The sequence below is a fragment of the Gigantopelta aegis genome, chromosome 7, assembly GCF_016097555.1.
Source record: "Gigantopelta aegis isolate Gae_Host chromosome 7, Gae_host_genome, whole genome shotgun sequence".
In the NCBI taxonomy this organism is placed as follows: Eukaryota; Metazoa; Mollusca; class Gastropoda; order Neomphalida; family Peltospiridae; genus Gigantopelta; species Gigantopelta aegis.
Window position 1 is genome coordinate 24,097,482 of NC_054705.1, and position 17,652 is coordinate 24,115,133.

The window sequence follows — 17,652 nt, forward strand, 5'->3', positions numbered from 1 at the left end:
CATGGCATGACGTTGCTTTCCCCAGTCCTAGCTCAGATTGTGCATGTGAAAAATGGCGTCATGACATGAAGTTCTTTTCCCTAATCCTAGCTCACTGTGAATGTGAAATATGATGTCATGACATTACGTTGCTTTCCCCAGTCCTAGCTCAGATTGTGCATGTGAAAAATGACGTCATGAAATGAAGTTCTTTTCCCTAGTCCTAGCTCAGACTATGCATGTGAAATATGATGTCATGACATGACGTTGCTTTCCCAAGTCCTAGCTCAGAGTGTGCATGTGTAATATGACGTCGATGATGTCTTCTTCCAGTTGTGGTTAAAATATTTTGAGAAGGTCCTTGTTATTCATAACAATGAGGGGCAGGACGTATCCCAGTGGTAAAGAGCTCGCTTGATGCGCGGTCGGTCTGGGATCCATCCTCGTTCCGGCCAGTCCACCACGACTGGTATATCAAAAGCCGTGGTATGTGCCATCCTGTCTGTGCGATAATGCATATAAAAGATCCCTTGCTACTAATGAAAACACGTAGCGGGTTTCCTCTCTAAGATTACAAGTCAAAATTATCAAATGTTTGACATCCAACAGCCGATGATTAATAAATCAGTGTGCTCTAGTGGTGTCGTTAAACAAAAACCAAATTTTGTCTTCATAACAATGATAATATGGATAATAAAGAAATTATTACACGTGCACGTGTATAGTACTGATTTTACCAAACTCGTGTCAGGGTTTATGTATTACCGTCGCTGTCACTCGGGCAATACAATAATCGTGACACTCGTTTCGTAAAATCCGTACGACACACAGGCTCGTGTAATAATCTCTACGTATGACATTGTGGTTCTGTCTGTTTATTCCGTGGTTCAGGTTGTCTCGGGTACTGGTGTCCCACCATCCTGGCCGTTCAAGTGGCCGTAAACATGAACGAGTCTCGCTGCGTACCAATGTGTGTGGGGGTTGTTCCGCTAAGGGCCAAACTTAGGATCCAGAACAACATTCAAGTAAGACCTTTTTAAACATCTTTTTTTTTATAACTTCCATGTCTTTTTTTTAATAATTCCGCATGTAATTTCCTTTCTTTTGAATTCCGTTTTATTTCTACCCACAATTTGCCAGCTTTAACTCTCTTCCAACTTCTTTTTACTGTCCCACTCAACGTCCTAGTCCTCGTCTCTCCACAATAACAAGTTCTTCTTTTATCACAACAAATGTCCGGCGTTCGCACTTTTCATGAATAAAATAGTATATGTTACATACCTAATCAATCTTACTATACAGTATACTGTTAAAGACCTTTTAAACCGTGTGATAAATGTATATTGCACCGCACAGTCTTTTTTCGTTCTAGGGCGAAAATAATTGTATGTGGAATTTCCCTATATATTTTTACTGGAGTTAGTGCCTTGTTCGTTACATACGTCTTATATAAATAGAGGATAATAAACGAGTTGACAGTCCCGAGGGATATAATTTAAACTCTGTAAGATTCAAATAAAATCAACATTTATTTCAACATTAACATACATAACTTACATGTGCACTGAATTTCATTGGTTTTAACAACATGACAGATGTTTTAAGTCCCACAATAAATGTAACGCCGGTCAGGGATGGAGTGCTGGAAATCACACGATGTCAATATTGTGCTGTAGCGTCAGTACATGCATTACACCTTTGTTGCATGGTTTTTGTAATGCGGCCTATCGTCATTTGTGGAACCTGATGCCACTCTTTCTGCAGTGCCCTGCCTGATTCTGCCAACGTTCTTGGTGGTGGTTGACGTTGCTGGATACGTCTATCAACAATATCCCTCACGTGTTCTATGGGCGAAAGGTCAGGAGACATTGCTGGCCATGGCAAGGTCTGTATTTGACGTCTCTGTAGATTATCTGTGACATCACGTGCACGGTGAGCTCTGGCATTGTCGTCCTGGAACACAAATCCTGCGCCATGACGATGAGCAAATGGTAGAACATGACAATTGATGATGCTATCTTTGTGGTACAGACTCTCTCTTGACAAATGTGGAAACCATAATTGACCCACTTCAACACCGACCACGAGTTACCATAGCAGCATCTTGGTAGCCTTCACGTAGTCTGCGCCAAATCCTTACACGACCGTCATTGACATTAACAGTCAATCTGGATTCGTCACTAAACATGACGTTTGACCAACTAGTATCTGTGCATCATAGATAACGCCAACACCATTCCAGCCGAGTGTGGCGATGTCTTGCAGTTAAAGGTAAACGAATGGTGTCAGGTGGACGTCCACACCATAGTCTGTCTTGCCGTCTCGTGGTGGCAATTGGACATCCACACCATGGTCTGTCTTGGCGTCTCGTGGTGGCAATTGGACATCCACACCATGGTCTGTCTTGGCGTCTCGTGGTGGCAGGTGGACGTCCACACCATGGTCTGTCTTGGCGTCTCGTGGTGGCAATTGGACATCCACACCATGGTCTGTCTTGGCGTCTCGTGGTGGCAATTGGACGTCCACACCATGGTCTGTCTTGGCGTCTCGTGGTGGCAGGTGGACGTCCACACCATGGTCTGTCTTGGCGTCTCGTGGTGGCAGGTGGACGTCCACACCATGGTCTGTCTTGGCGTCTCGTGGTGGCAGGTGGACGCCCACACCATGGTCTGTCTTGGCGTCTCGTGGTGGCAGGTGGACGTCCACACCATGGTCTGTCTTGGCGTCTCGTGGTGGCATTGGACGTCCACACCATGGTCTGTCTTGGCGTCTCTTTGTGGAAATTGGACGTCTACACCATGGTCTGTCTTGGCGTCTCGTGGTGTCAGGTGGACGCCCACACCATGGTCTGTCTTGGCGTCTCGTGGTGGCAATTGGACGTCCACACCATGGTCTGTCTTGGCGTCTCGTGGTGGCAGGTGGACGTCCACACCATGGTCTGTCTTGGCGTCTCGTGGTGGCAGGTGGACGTCCACACCATGGTCTGTCTTGGCGTCTCGTGGTGGCAATTGGACGTCCACACCATGGTCTGTCTTGGCGTCTCTTTGTGGAAATTGGACGTCTACACCATGGTCTGTCTTGGCGTCTCGTGGTGTCAGGTGGACGTCCACACCATGGTCTGTCTTGGCGTCTCGTGGTGGCAATTGGACGTCCACGCCATGGTCTGTCTTGGCGTCTCGTGGTGTCAGGTGGACGTCCACACCATGGTCTGTCTTGGCGTCTCGTGGTGGCAATTGGACGTCCACACCATGGTCTGTCTTGGCGTCTCGTGGTGGCAATTGGACGTCCACGCCATGGTCTGTCTTGGCGTCTCGTGGTGGCAGGTGGACGTCCACACCATGGTCTGTCTTGGCGTCTCGTGGTGGCAATTGGACATCCACACCATGTAGCCTAGTGGTACAGCGCTCGCTCGATGCGCGGTCGGCATATGTTTGACGTCCAATAGCCGATGATAAAAAAAATATCAATGTGCTCCAGTGGCGTCGTTAAATAAAACAAACTTTACGATGCGCGGTCGGTGTGAGATCCCTTACTGCTAATCGCAAAGAGTAGCCTATGAAGTGGCGACAGCGGGTTTCCTCTCTCAATATCTGCATGGTCCATAACCATATGTCTGACGCCATATAACCGTAAATAAAATGTGTTGAGTGTGTCGTTCTTATGCGTTGCTCCAATGCTCTGCTAATGACTGACTGTGAGACATTCATTTATTCATTTCATTTGAACTTATTTTCGTGCTTATATCCAATTAAGGTTCAAGCACGCTGTCCTGGGCACACACCTCAGCTACCTGGGCTGTCTGTCCAGGACATTGGGTTAGTTGTTAGTTGCTTAGTGGTTAGTGAGAAAGAAGAGGGTGTAGTGGCCTTACACCTACCCAGTGAGCTCTGGGTTGGAGCCGGTACCTGGGCTGCGAACCTTGTACCTACCAGCTTGTAGTCCGATGGCTTAATCACGACGTCACCGAGGCCGGTAGACATTCATTTGATGACCTGTGTAAGTCTGTGCTTGTCCAGCTTGGAGCATCCCTATGGCTGTAAGTTGTTCGTTCAATGCCAGTCTGCGCATTGTTACAAAGAAAGAAATGTTTTATTTACGGTTATATGCGTAAGACATATGGTTAAGGACCACACATATTTTGAGAAGAAACCCGCTGTCGCCACTACATGGGCTACTCTTTCCGATTAGCAGCAAGGGATCTTTTATTTACGCTTCCCACAGGCAGGATAGCACAAACCATAGTCTTTGTTGAACCAGTTATGGATCACTGGTCGGTGCAAGTAGTTTACACTTACCCATTGAGCCTTGCGGAGCACTCACTCAGGGTTTGGAGTCAGTATCTGGATTAAAAATCCCATGCCTCGACTGGGATCCGAACCCAGTACCTACCAGCCTGTAGACCAATGGCCTAACCACGACGCCACCGAGGCCTGTTCGCATTGTTACAATTTAGCAAGTGACTGAGCAATCACAATCCTCACAGTCTTTTATGCATAAAAAGTGCACGTGCAGCATGTTTTAAGCAATTTAAGTACAAATGGAGAGACTTGTGAACATCCATTCCTATCCACTTTGTTTGGCATTCGAGTTAAAACATCACATCACATCACACATTTTCTTACTGAATGACGTGAACAAAAGTTTGTTTTGTTTAACGACACCACTAGAGCAGTGGGCTACTTCCCGTCCACGACTGGACCAATTAACTAATGGAAATGTTTTTCTAGAACGGCTTTCTGCCACCTTATTAACAGTTGATTGTACTAGAAACTATTAATCTAGCCACGTGCAAAAGCTGGCTAATTCAGTTCAGTGGACAAGAAAAAAAAATTAAACAGAGTTAATTCTTACTTACTGGAATGAACATCCGCATACGGGCTCCCACTTTGTTTGCGGGAGAGGCTGATTAATGCCCGAATTAAACGAAAATACTCGAATTTGGATAATGCATGTACCATTTATTCATATTAGTATTACTGCCAAACAGCTATATAAGGTTGCAAACAAATTACCAAGCATTTTCACATGGATTACAACTAATATTGTGGTAGAACATGATGAAAAGGTATCAAATCAGTCGTTTTTTGCCCGAATTAGAGGATTTGTTCCAGCTCTAGGGTGACAGTTGCCCAAACACCCCCACCCCTACCCTGTCTCGTACGCTTATGTTTGACCCCACATCGATTTTCGTCAGTATAATGCATGTACATTTGTACATTTGTATTATACTGATCATAGGCGTGCGGGCTCCCATTTTTGTAGGGGGAAGACTGGCGTTTGCCCGAATTAAATGAAAATGGCCGAATCTATTTATTCATATTAGCATTACTACCAAACAGCTATATAGAGTTTCAAAATCTGTAAAAATAATTGTCCAAATTTGACGTTTTGCTCAGGCACTAGGGAGGCAGTTTTCCCCTGCAGCCCCCCCCCCCCCCCCCCACACACACACACACACCACCGCGCCTGTCTCGTATGCTTATGATAATGATGAATGGCTAAACACAATTGATAGTCGATTCGATTTTCTTTCAGGGCAGTATCATGGGTGACTGCTGCATGTGGTGCTGTTGTCCGGTTTGCGTCTTGTGTCAGATGGCGCGCGAACAATCGTACATCAGGTCAACTCAACCTTAGATGATCAACCTAAAATAGCTATAGTCCCATCATCCTACAGAAATGTTTTGGGGTTTTTTAATAAATAATTTCGTTTTGGTTTGACGTAAAACTGTAATTGTGTTATGGCCGCCATTATCTCATTTCAACTTCTTTTCGTGCGTATATTCAATCAAGGTTCAAGCACGCTGTCCTGGGCACACACACCTCAGCTATCGGGGCTGTCTATCCAGGAGAGAGGGTTGACAATTGTTAGTGGTTAGTGAGAGAGAAGAGGATGTAGTGGCCTTACATCTACCCACTGAGTCGTCAAAACTCGCTCTGGGTGGGAGCCGGGACCGGGCTGCGAACCCTATACCTAGAATGGTTCACCTAGAATATTTGCGGAGGATTTCACAATACGAACAATGACCTGTACAGTTTCTGATATCTATGAACTGTAATTTTATAACTGACAATTTCTCGTAGTATTAATGTTAACTTTCATTTTTCAGGTTTCTGATTTCTTTTAAATTTGAGCAACATTGACAAGTTTTCACATTTATTGCTCTGAGCAACTTTAAGAACTATTTGACATTTAGCTTCTCATAAAGGGTTGTATGTTACACTATTGTTTAATACCCGTTGATACAATTCAAAATGGCCGTTGTGTATACATTTTCTTTCACATAAATTTATTTTTCACGCCTATATGTTCTTTCGTCATCTGTGCAGTTTGTTTTTCAAAAGTGTTTGTTAATTCAGAGCGATACCCGTCAGTGGTCCCACTTGGGTTATTTCTCCTTCCAGCTAGTTCACCACGACTGGTATATCAAAGGCCGTGGTATGTGATACTCTTTGTAGGACTTTGCCTTTAAAAGATCCATTGCTGTTAATGGGAAATGAAGCGTGTTTCCTCTCTAAGACTATATGTCGAAATTACCAAATGTATCCAGTAGCCGATGATTAATAAATCAAAGTCATCTAGTGGTGTCGTTAAACAAACACTTTAAACTTGTTAATTTATCAAAAAGATTCCGATGTCAGGGTTCATGCGCGGACATATTGCTTACAAACAGGGCATACGTACATAGGTTCATGGTTTTTCATCGTTGTCCTCGTTTGCAATTCCAAACTAAGAAACGATCCATGCCTTACCCATGAAACATGGTATTTACCCAGAAACAGCCAGTTAAAAAGTTTGTTTTGTTTAACGACACCACTAGAGCACATTGATTAACTAATCATCGGCTAAGAGATGTCAAACATTTGATAATTCTGACTAGTAGTCATCAGAGGAAACCCACAACATGTTTCTTAATGCAGAAAGGGATTTTTTATATGCACTTTCCCACATACAGGAAAGCACATACCACGGTATTTGACCAGTTGTGGTGCACTGGGTTAAAATGAGGGGAAGCTTTCTCAGTGTTCCTTGTTAAAACAAATGAAGGGCTACTGAATATGAAAATATGAATCAGTAAATGTTCATCATGTATAAAATATTTTTTTTTTTTTTATTAAAAGAAAATCGAGTATTGGATGTCAAACATTTTGTAATTTTGACATATAGAAGCAAGGAATCTTTCATATGTACCATCCCACAGACAGGACAGCACACAACAAGGACTTTGCTATACCAGTCGTGGTGCACTGGCTGTAACGAAAAATAGCTCAATCTACCCAGCTACGGGGATCGATCCCAGACCGACCGCACCGTTGGAAGAGAAAAAAAGAAGCAGCTTATTTTGTAGACTTTCAAAAACAAAAACAAATAAATAAACAAATCCTAGGTAGAAAACTGATATAGCAGAAGAAATCATACAAACATCATCAAATGTGTGACCCTGGTGTAGAAACACCAAGTTTCAGCTGGCAGGCTTCGAACCTACAACACTAATTCACAGTCCAGAAAAAAGGACTATCCAGTAAATATAACAATCAAAAATACAAAATGTCTATTTTAGCCTGAAAAAACCCCACCCCAAAATCCCCCAAAACACCAAACAATTAATTGAAAAAAACAAAATTGAAAAAAAATTCACATAGCATTTGATATTGCAGCGTCCTATCCACTCAGAAACTAACAATCCAGAAGAAAGGACTATCCAGTAAATATAACATTAAAAAATACAAAATGTCTATTTTACCCTTAAAAAAAAAAAACGCCTGTGTGTGTGTGTGTGTGTGTGTGTGTGTGTGTGTGTCTCTCTCTCTCTCTCTCTCTCTCTCTCTCTCTCTCTCTCTCTCTCTCTCTCTCTCTCTCTCTCTCTCTCTCTGTGTGTGTGTCTCTGTGTCTGTGTGTCTCTCTCTCTCTCTCTCTCTCTCTCTCTCTCTCTCTCTCTCTCTCTCTCTCTCTCTCTCTCTCTCTCTCTCTCTCTCTCTCTCTCCTCTCTCTCAAATCTCTCTCTCTCTCTCTCCCTCCGTGTGTGTGTGTGTGTGTGTGTGTGTGTGTGTGACAATGAAATGAGATAATTTTGATGTAATCCCCACGTGAAAATGATTATGCCATGGATCTACCCCGTCCCCTTGCCCATCAGATGAGCTGTATTAATCAGTGCCACACCCACCGACCCTCAGTCATCGTCCAACCTTGCACCTCGGGTGAATAAAGCACTAATCAGTATGTTCTAATCTTTTCATTACACAAAACAAACTGTAGGTATCTCTGTGCTGAGATACTGATAGAGTACATTGATTTATTAATCATCGGCTATCAGATATCAAACATATGGTCTGGATAAGGTTACAACAGAAAGACGCTGAAGTCTGTGATGTTTAAACAGAGAAATACCGTCTATAAATAACAAGAGCTTGTCTCGATAACTATTACTTCTCTGACGAACGTACCTTTTTAGAATTGTGAGAAATGCATTTGGGAGTATTACAAAAACCTAGATGACCAGAACCACGTCAGGAGTACAAAACGTAATATTCTAAATAATAAAATTTAGGTACTTCTAATTAAAATATTAAAAACGGCTTTAATAGTGAAAAATACGTCGTAGTGCTTAAAAACTAGGGTCTGTCACTTTAAGAGCAAGAATCTTTCCCATGGCCTTTGATATACCAGTTGTGGAGTACTTGTTAGAACGGTATAAAAAAACCCCAAAACAATCAAAGAATGGGTCCACCGAGAGGATTTGATCCTTCGACCCATACACCTCAGAAGAGCGCTCTACTGACTGACCTAAATCCCGTACTAGTCGTTAAAGGCATACTGTCACAGATTTAAGGACCTTATTTCTCTAAAAATGAATAATAAATCAAAATTACATTAATTTTTACAGACCAAATCTAGCTATTGCGTCACTTTAACTACACCATGATGGAGTGAAATCCATGTCAAGCCTATCAGTTTTTGAATTATGGACCATTGCCATAATTCAATTATTTTTACAAAATATCATTAATAAGTGGAGTATGGTGGTTACGTAGATGGTTGAATAAAGTACATTTAGGGACAAATCAAACATATATATTTTTAAGTAATACTTTGTTAGGCCATGTAATAGGTCAATGGTCTGTGGCAATATGCCTTTAAAAAGACTTCTGTTAAAAGCGCAAACCCTAGTATCTGGCCGTGAAAATAGAAATTAAGTTTAGTTAATCTACAAACCTGTAACACAGTTTGATAAGGTTATAACAGAGAGAAGCTAAAGTCTGTCATGTTTAAAGCTTGTATCAATAACCATTACTTCTCAGACAACGTGCGTTTTTAGAATTATATAAAAATGCATTTTAGGGTATTACAAAAACCTGAATGACCAGGGCCCTGTTTTACGAAGCGATCTTAGCGCTAAGATCACGTTAAGTGAATATAAGGCAGCTATGCACTTAAAAGTGATCTTAGCGAAAATATCTGTTCGTAAAACAAGACCCAGAACCAGTTCATGTGTACGGAAACGGATATTCTAAATAATAAAATGTAAGTAAATGTACATCCAATATAAATTAACAAAAACGGTTTTAATAGTGAAACATAGTGTTTAAAAACTAGAGTCTGTTACTTTAAATTATCACAAACGGCTTTAATAGTAAAACATATGTTGTAGTGTTTAAACACTAGGGTCTGTTACTTTAATGAAAACATGTCATACCAGATAGTGGCAGCACAGTGCGGACAACCCCTTCAAAGGCGAGGTGTTTGACTCTTGGTGTTTCAATATAATGGCTTTGTTTGTATCACGTGTATAGTTGTCATTTACGACGAACACCTTTACACACGATGATGTTAACCTCTGGTTTTTAATGTGTAAATAATAATTAGTGACTAGTCAGACACGACCAGAAGTATAGTTCAGGCCAAAATATACCGATCAATAAAAGAAACGCAAAATTTAATTTATTTTTCTTTAATTTATTTAAAATCATTTAGTCCGATCTCATTGGTTTTTGTGACTATTAAAGGCATGAATGTCTTTTGAACATTTTAAACACATTCTGACAGTCTATTTATTTAATTAATTGTATTATAAATATATAGAGGATATTCGCCGAGTGTTTTGTGATATCATAATTTATCAGCACGAGTTGATAAAAGTATGAATTCCGAGGCTTATCGAGGATTTTTATACTTTTATCAACGAGTGCTGATAAATTATAATATCACAAGACACGAGGGGAGTATTCTTTTTATCATCCATTATCATTCTTTTCATTTGCGACAGTTGTACACAATGTCAGTAATGTGGGTTGAATGTCATTATATTTAAAAGTGGTATACTCGTTAACTAGCAGAACGACAGTTGCGTGACGTCACTAATGATAGGTTTAGCGCTGAAATATACACAGTGATGTAACAAAATAATGTCTTGTGATTAAAATTTGACCAATCAAGATTATAAGAAGCGATATCTCCTAGGAGAATATTGCAGGAGATATCGCAAAAGCCTTTAATGGATGAAAACTATACATATTAAAACATTCGCGTTTGGTCGACTGGGGTGCTGGCGTTGTGGGATCGAACCACCTCAGTGGATCGATTCAGCTGATTGGTTCTTTCTCGTTCCATCCACTGCACCACAACTAGTCAAAGACTGTGATAGGCCCTATGTGCTTTCCTGTCTGTGTAAAGGTGCATATAAAATATCCCTTGCTTGCTGTATTAGGAACAAGTAGTTGGTTTCCTTTGTTGACTACGAGTCAGAATTATCAAAAGTTTGACATCGAATAGTCAATGATTAATTAATCAATGTGCTCTAGTGGTGTCGTTAAACAAAACAATTTTTTTAAATTGGCGTTTGTTTTGTTGTCCATTATATTTTGGTATTTTAAAACAATATATACGTATCAAATAGGCGGTTATAAATATCACGCTGTGACGTATAATGTTGGACTTTTATAGTGATTGGAAGGTAAAAGGATCTAATCGCTGTCATTTTACCAGTTCTGTTCATAGTACCAGTTTAATGAGGATACTAACCAACCACATGTAAGTTTCCTCACAATGTTTTTCTGCAGGCAAGATGTTTTGTTGGGGGGGGGGGGGGGGGCAACTGAGTAGTTAATAGTCTTAAACTCCTTAAAGGTTAAGAAGAGAATTTTGTTTAAGTTTCTATAATTTTTTCCCTTCCAGTTAGCTACAGCCCTGAAGTTAACTGTGGCTACTGGTTTGTTTCCGAACTTAGACTTATAAAATAGACATAACAATATCGTTATCTAACCATGTTCTGTATAACAATATCGTTATCTAACCATAGTCTGTATATAAAAAGACAGCCTGTCATTTAGGGCCTCCATGAGTCCAAAATATTGGACTCGAGGGTCAAACTGGACCCGGACCCGAGTACCCGACACTTTACACTATATGATAACAAAACTAAGGAATAAAGTTAAAGAGCATAATGCATCTTAATTCCAGTGCAGAACATGGATGCCAAATGATGCCATTGTATTGCATTCTACATATTCGACTTTTGTTTTCCCATCTATGTCTCACAGCCTTGTAATGTAACCAGCGGCAACCATATGGCAAAATGACGTAAAAATGTTGTAATTAAATGAGAGTGCTCTTCTTTAAGCTGTACTCCCCTAACCGGACGCGAGCGACGCGAGAGATGCGAGTTATTCTTTTAGGGAGAGTACCTTTTAACATGCCCCTATACCACTAAAGTTTCAGGCATTATTTTAGAAATCACTGATTTCAATCGCCGTATCCTAGCCGCACGCGTACGGCGCGACATATAAATATGTCGTGTCGCTCGCGTAGGGTTAGGATACAGCTTTACACGGGTACTCGAGTCCTGTGAACGGACTGGGAGTCGGGCCAGACTGGGCCTGTGCCCGTGTACTCGTGGAGACCATACCGTCATTTGATCAGTTAATAGTTCGATCATCCAGGCTACATGTAATAAAATAACAGTAAAAGTCATATATATAAAGTCATAAAAAAGTTTTTCTCCTTCTTAAATTATTGACGTTGCTGAGATGAAAACAGTTATATAATATCTTAAAGTTAGTTTCCTGAAAGTAAACAATTGATTGTTTGTGGCGATTTTGGTGGCGGTTTTGTTTTGTGTTAGGAGAGAGAGAGAGAGAGAGAGAGAGAGAGAGAGAGAGAGAGAGAGAGAGAGAGAGAGAGAGAGAGAGAGAGAGAGAGAGAGAGAGAGTATATTTTAACTCCAGGTTGACGTTGAAGCATAATTATTTTTGTCTACGTACATATCTAGGATCAATGAATTAATTGGTGACATTTGTATATCCTTCAGTCATAGCAACCACCTTGAAATTCAAAAAGGCAGCAATATAGAAATTCAAAATTGCCACCAATTTAATCATTTGGCAAACAATTTTCCTCCTAGTCCACATATATTTTATATCAAATGATTAAACTGTTGTATTGGATGTAGCATGGAATCTTGAGCTCAAATAGTTTCTTGGGGATGTGATCTTTGGGTATACTGTTTTCGTATCCCAAGATATGTGGCAATGGTGATGGCTTCTTAAACTTCTTTCCTCTCAGAATAGCTAACAGTTGTACAAATGACACATGAGCTTCATACCATGCAGTTACATTTTCACATTGTTACTGACCTCTTTGTACAGTTCATCACCAATTCCAAACTAGCTAAGAGCTTCAGATATAGCTGATGGATCTTAACCGAATACATCCAATAATATAGTTTGCCAATACCATCAATTTGTCCTTTTGTGTGTCACATCCAGTTACTGCATTGAAAGCCTTCTAATATTGATGTTCTTTCTAAACCCAGTTCATCATAAATTAGTTCCATGTTGATCTGGTTGTGATATACGTCTGTATCTATAATGATGTATTGGGACCCATGTGTGTAATCTTCCCAGGATGAGAACCCAACAGTCTGTGTCTGGTGTAGAAATTCACTTCATATCTGCCAGATATGTTGTCGGTGATCAGAAGCATTTCCTGAATTTATTAATTCACTATTATTTGGAAGATTTATGACATGATATTTCCACTAACCAGGCTATAGATTTTCGAAGCTATCTTAGCGGTACGATATCATAAAAATATCAAAGGTCATGGTGTGACAGCGACATGCTATTTTTTTTTCATTGTATTTCCGGGGACGCATGACCCGACGCCTCCCCTAAAAACACCGCTAGCCCGTCTAGACTTCCTCTATACAATGTCCTGCACATGCGCCTGTTTGACTAAATATTTCGTTTGCTGCAAATTAATTAGGCCTATATGCATTGTATTATAAAGTGTACATTTTGCTGTAATAACAGCTAAATATATAATTTAACCTAAAAACATCTACCTATAGTAACAGTACTTGTTTTGTGTAAACATATTTATGTTAGTCTTGTATGCCGATTATTTAAGGTTAATGTTAAAATGAAAGAAAGAAATGTGTTATTTAACGACGCACTCAACAAATTTTATTTACGGTTATATGGCGTCAGACATATGGTTAAGGACCACACAGATTTTGAGAGGAAACCCGCTGTCGCCACTTCATGAGCTACTCTTTCCGATTAGCAGCAAGGGATCTTTTATTTGCGCTTCCCACAGGCAGGACAGCACAAACCATGGCCTTTGTTGAACCAGTTATGGATCACTGGTCGGTGCAAGTGGTTTACACCCACCCATTGAGCCTTGCGGAGCACTCACTTAGGGTTTGGAGTCGGTATCTGGATTAAGAATCCAATGCCTCGACTGGGATCCGAACCCAGTACCTACCAGCCTATTGACCGATGGCCTAACCACGACGCCACCGAGGCCGGTCTGTTAGAATGAAGACATTGTTCTATACATGATTATAAGCGTAAGTGGCAGGAAAAACAAAAACACGTAATATTTAAAAAATACCCCCCCCCCCCAAACAATTTTACCTCCCCCCAAAGAAAACCCCAGTAACAACAACAAATCTGCCCCCAAATAAACAATAGCCTACAAAGCAAGACCACACACCAGTACACACGCACAACCAAAAACATAACCCAGACGAACACGCACATAAAAAAATTATGTTATTATCTATGTACATATACCAGTGGCGTAGGAAGGTGGCAAAGCAGGGGGCAGGCATGCACGCACGCACGCACGCACACACACATATCAGTTGCGTAGGAAGGTGCCAAAAAGTAGGGGGCACACTTTTATATTTACACACTTTTACACTATTATAAAGCAAAATATCTGAAAAGTGGGGGGCACATGCCCCCCTTGCCCCTCCCCGCTTCCTACGCCATATATACTATGGAATGCTTAATGGTTGTGCATAATATTTATAATTGCAGGTAGATAGTCGATCGTAACTATTAAATTACATATGAAATTGTGTCCATTACCCTGTCCATCTGACAATGACACTGGACTCGCTGTTCCGATTTGTTTGTGAGTCAGACAGTACAAACCTTATCGTTAGGCAAGGAAGTGAATTTCTGTATCGTTAGTTTCACTATTAACTACTACATAGGTCGTAGTTAATAATGCAGCTAGCGGTACAGAAAGTCGCAGCTAATTATTTAGTCAAATTAATGTACACTTCCGTTCGTACACAGTGATGTATATATATATATATATATATATATATATATATATATATATATATAAACACATGCATATTACTTGCAAATATCATAACTTTATTAAGGTGCCGTTTTAACGAGTCAATCATCAATGAGCCCCTTTTCTTGGTCTCCCCAAGACGTGTTCGTAAGTATTTCTAATGAGCACAAAACATATTGTACATTTTCTATTCTGTAAATCACATCCAGTCATGTCATATGGTTTTACGTGCACATTCAGAACAAGTTGTTGTAGCGCACGCCTGTCGTGGGCACAAGAGCCGGCCTTGACCGGCTCCTCCGTCCATGACAGGAAAGGTGGGGGGAGGGGAGAGGAGAGACCGCCTGCACTGGCAGGTGCAAGGGAGCACCAGCAGCCCGATCAAATCGGTAGCAGGCGGGTGGGGGTGGTGGTGCTGCTATGGAATTTGAATGGAGCAGTTAAATGCCAGAGAAAAGGGTGCGCAATTTTGATTGAGGGAATTTGGCGCAATTTTGAACGGTCGGTCGAAAGGTAAATGGCCGAGCTAATATAGGTTTTGATATTAGTGAATCGAGAGTAGCTCGTTAATTTTAGACCTTTACGATGCTGTGGTGTCTCCCTTTGGTGCCCATAGGGCCCTTATAAAGGGCCTGACCGCTTCTGGTCGAGGCATCACCAAGTATCAAGTTATTACCAGCAGCAAGTTTTGGGGGTTTGGATGGGGGAGGCCGATATTCTTTTGTTCAACTTCCCCCGGATGCATTGCAATTGTGTACTCGGAACGGTATACTTTTGTCCGGTTCCTTATTAGAGTACGTGCTGGGCCATTAAATGGGGGCGGGTGCATTGCTGTCATTAGTCAATGCACCCTGTGTACTGATGCAGTGAGCGTGTAGTCTGTGTGTGAATCCTAGTTTTGTGTTAAGGTTGTACCTATTGTCTTAAGTCCCTATTCTAGTGAGTTCAACGGTCATTCATGACCACCCATCCCCCTCCGTCCTTGTATAGCATTGAATACAATGACGGAGGGGGAGTTAAACTAGCCTAGCTATCTAATTTGAAGGGTTAAACTCTTATAGTGTAGGTATTGGTTTAAAAAGCCTAGTGCTTGGCATACTTAACTTTATTACCAATGCAATAAAACGAAACTAACGGTGGCAAGTAGCAATTGTATACATATATGCACCAATCTAGGTACTTAGTTTGAAGAATTTTGATTCCCGCCCCCTAAATATAGGCTTTTAGTAGGCTTACTTGGTTTGTCTTCAGGCTATCTGGATAGTTGGGTATCGGTTTTCCTGCATGTCTTTGCTTCTGGAACCCTAGTTGACTTACTTTAGTTAGCTAGGATGGAATGCATCAGTAATATAAAAAAAAATATGATGCGGGTGCAAAGACAAATTCGTGCAGTTTATTTACAGTTAGGTGTAGTGGGGTTCTTGATCCGTGATTGGCTGGATTGGACCAATGAGAGTGCTGCAAAAAATAGGCGATAATTAGTGGTGTCCTATCTTGGTTGATTATCTAACGATGTTGATTGGCTGGTTAATTAGCCAATTGGGTTACTGCGACTTCGATCCTGTCTTAGTGAGAAAGAAAGAAAGACAAAAACAACAAAAAAACAACAAAAAAAACAAACAACTAATCTGTCGTTAGCGGGTGGTGTATGCCAGTTGTCAATCACGAGCTTCAGAACATGAACATATTTACAGTAGAATAATATGGTTATCGTGGTTAGGTCTGGATGGCATTGGCATATCTAGTGGTTATTAATCACTCGCTACCGTCCCGCCGTTAATCCCCAGGTTGGAGTGCCTGGTCGAGTGCTTAAGCTCGCTCTTCCTTCCAAGGGATGTACAGACGGGTGGTTTTGAGTAATTGCTAATTTATATTGCTAAATTTATGCCAGCTAATTTGGTTGAGTATATGCTTTTACTTTTGTCGTTTCACCGTTCTCCCCCCGGGTTGGAATACGTAGTCTGTTCGAGTGCGTAGGGTAGATGTTCTACCAAGGGGGTCACAGATGTCACGATTCAAGCATTGTCATATCTAGCGGTTATTAAATCATTCGCTACCATCCCGCCGTTGATCCCCGGGTTGGAGTGCTTGTTTGGTCGAGTGCTTAAGGTGGCTTTTCCGTCCGAGAGATGTACAGGCGGGTGCTTTTGAGTAATTGTTAATTTATTGCTGAATTTGTGCCAGCTAATTTGGCTAGGTATATGCTTTTACTTTTGTCGTTTCACCGTTCTCTCCCCGGGTTGGAATACGTGGTCTGTTCGAGTGCGTAGGGTGGATGTTCCATCCAGGGAGTCACGGGTGTCACGAGTTAAGCAGTGTATTAATTACTTATCTTAATTATAGATCGCCACCTTCCCTCCGTTGGTCCCCCGGATTGGAGTGCATGTCGGTCGAGTGCAGAAGGTCGTTCTTCCCTCCGGAAGACGTACAGGCGGGTGGTTGCGATCTTTTTCTAATTTTAGTTTTTAACTTTATGACTGTCAGGAGCCCGATGGGTGTGCTACGGTTTCCCATCCTGCCTGCGATCAGTCGGGTTGGTGGTCCGCGTCGACCGAACGCTTATAGTTTTGGTTTGGTGGACTGGACGAATTGATATACTGCTTTGAAGGTTTTATGTTTTAGATATTTATCAAGGTTAAGTAAAAAGTTAGGTGTAATTGGTTTATTGTGGTTGGCTTCGGTTATTGATTCTATCATTAGTTTTCTCTGGCTGTTGTGTAGCGTGCAATCCAGGAGATAGTGTTTCATGTCTTCCCGGGTGCCACACTCACAGTCAGGGTTTTTATTGGTCAAAGAGCAGCTGTTGAGCTGCGAAGATTTACCTATGCGCAATTTAGTCATTATTTTATCCACATAAGTGTTTAAGTGTTTAGGTTGGATAGAGCTGACTAGTGGTTTGATGTTATATAGCCATGTATTGGTTGTTAGGTCCCAGTTGGCCTGCCATTGATTAATGTAGTGTTTTCTTGCTTTTGACATTAGTTCTGATATTCCTAAACGTAGTGCTGTAATTTTGCTAGTGATTGAAAGTGCAGTTTTGGCTCCATAGTCAGCTATTTCATTGCCAATTATACCTACGT

The 17,652-nt window shown here is 41.2% G+C and overlaps 1 protein-coding gene across 1 annotated transcript in view; it reads left to right on the plus strand.

The window, feature by feature from the left end:
- The first annotated feature begins 10,873 nt into the window (after nucleotides 1–10,873).
- Nucleotides 10,874–17,652, plus strand: part of LOC121377721 (cornifelin homolog A-like) — a 21,482-nt gene continuing 14,703 nt past the window's right edge. The window contains exon 1 of the mRNA XM_041505806.1: nucleotides 10,874–11,008. The gene's annotated coding sequence lies outside the window, so the exon portion shown is untranslated. The remainder of the gene's footprint in view (nucleotides 11,009–17,652) is intronic.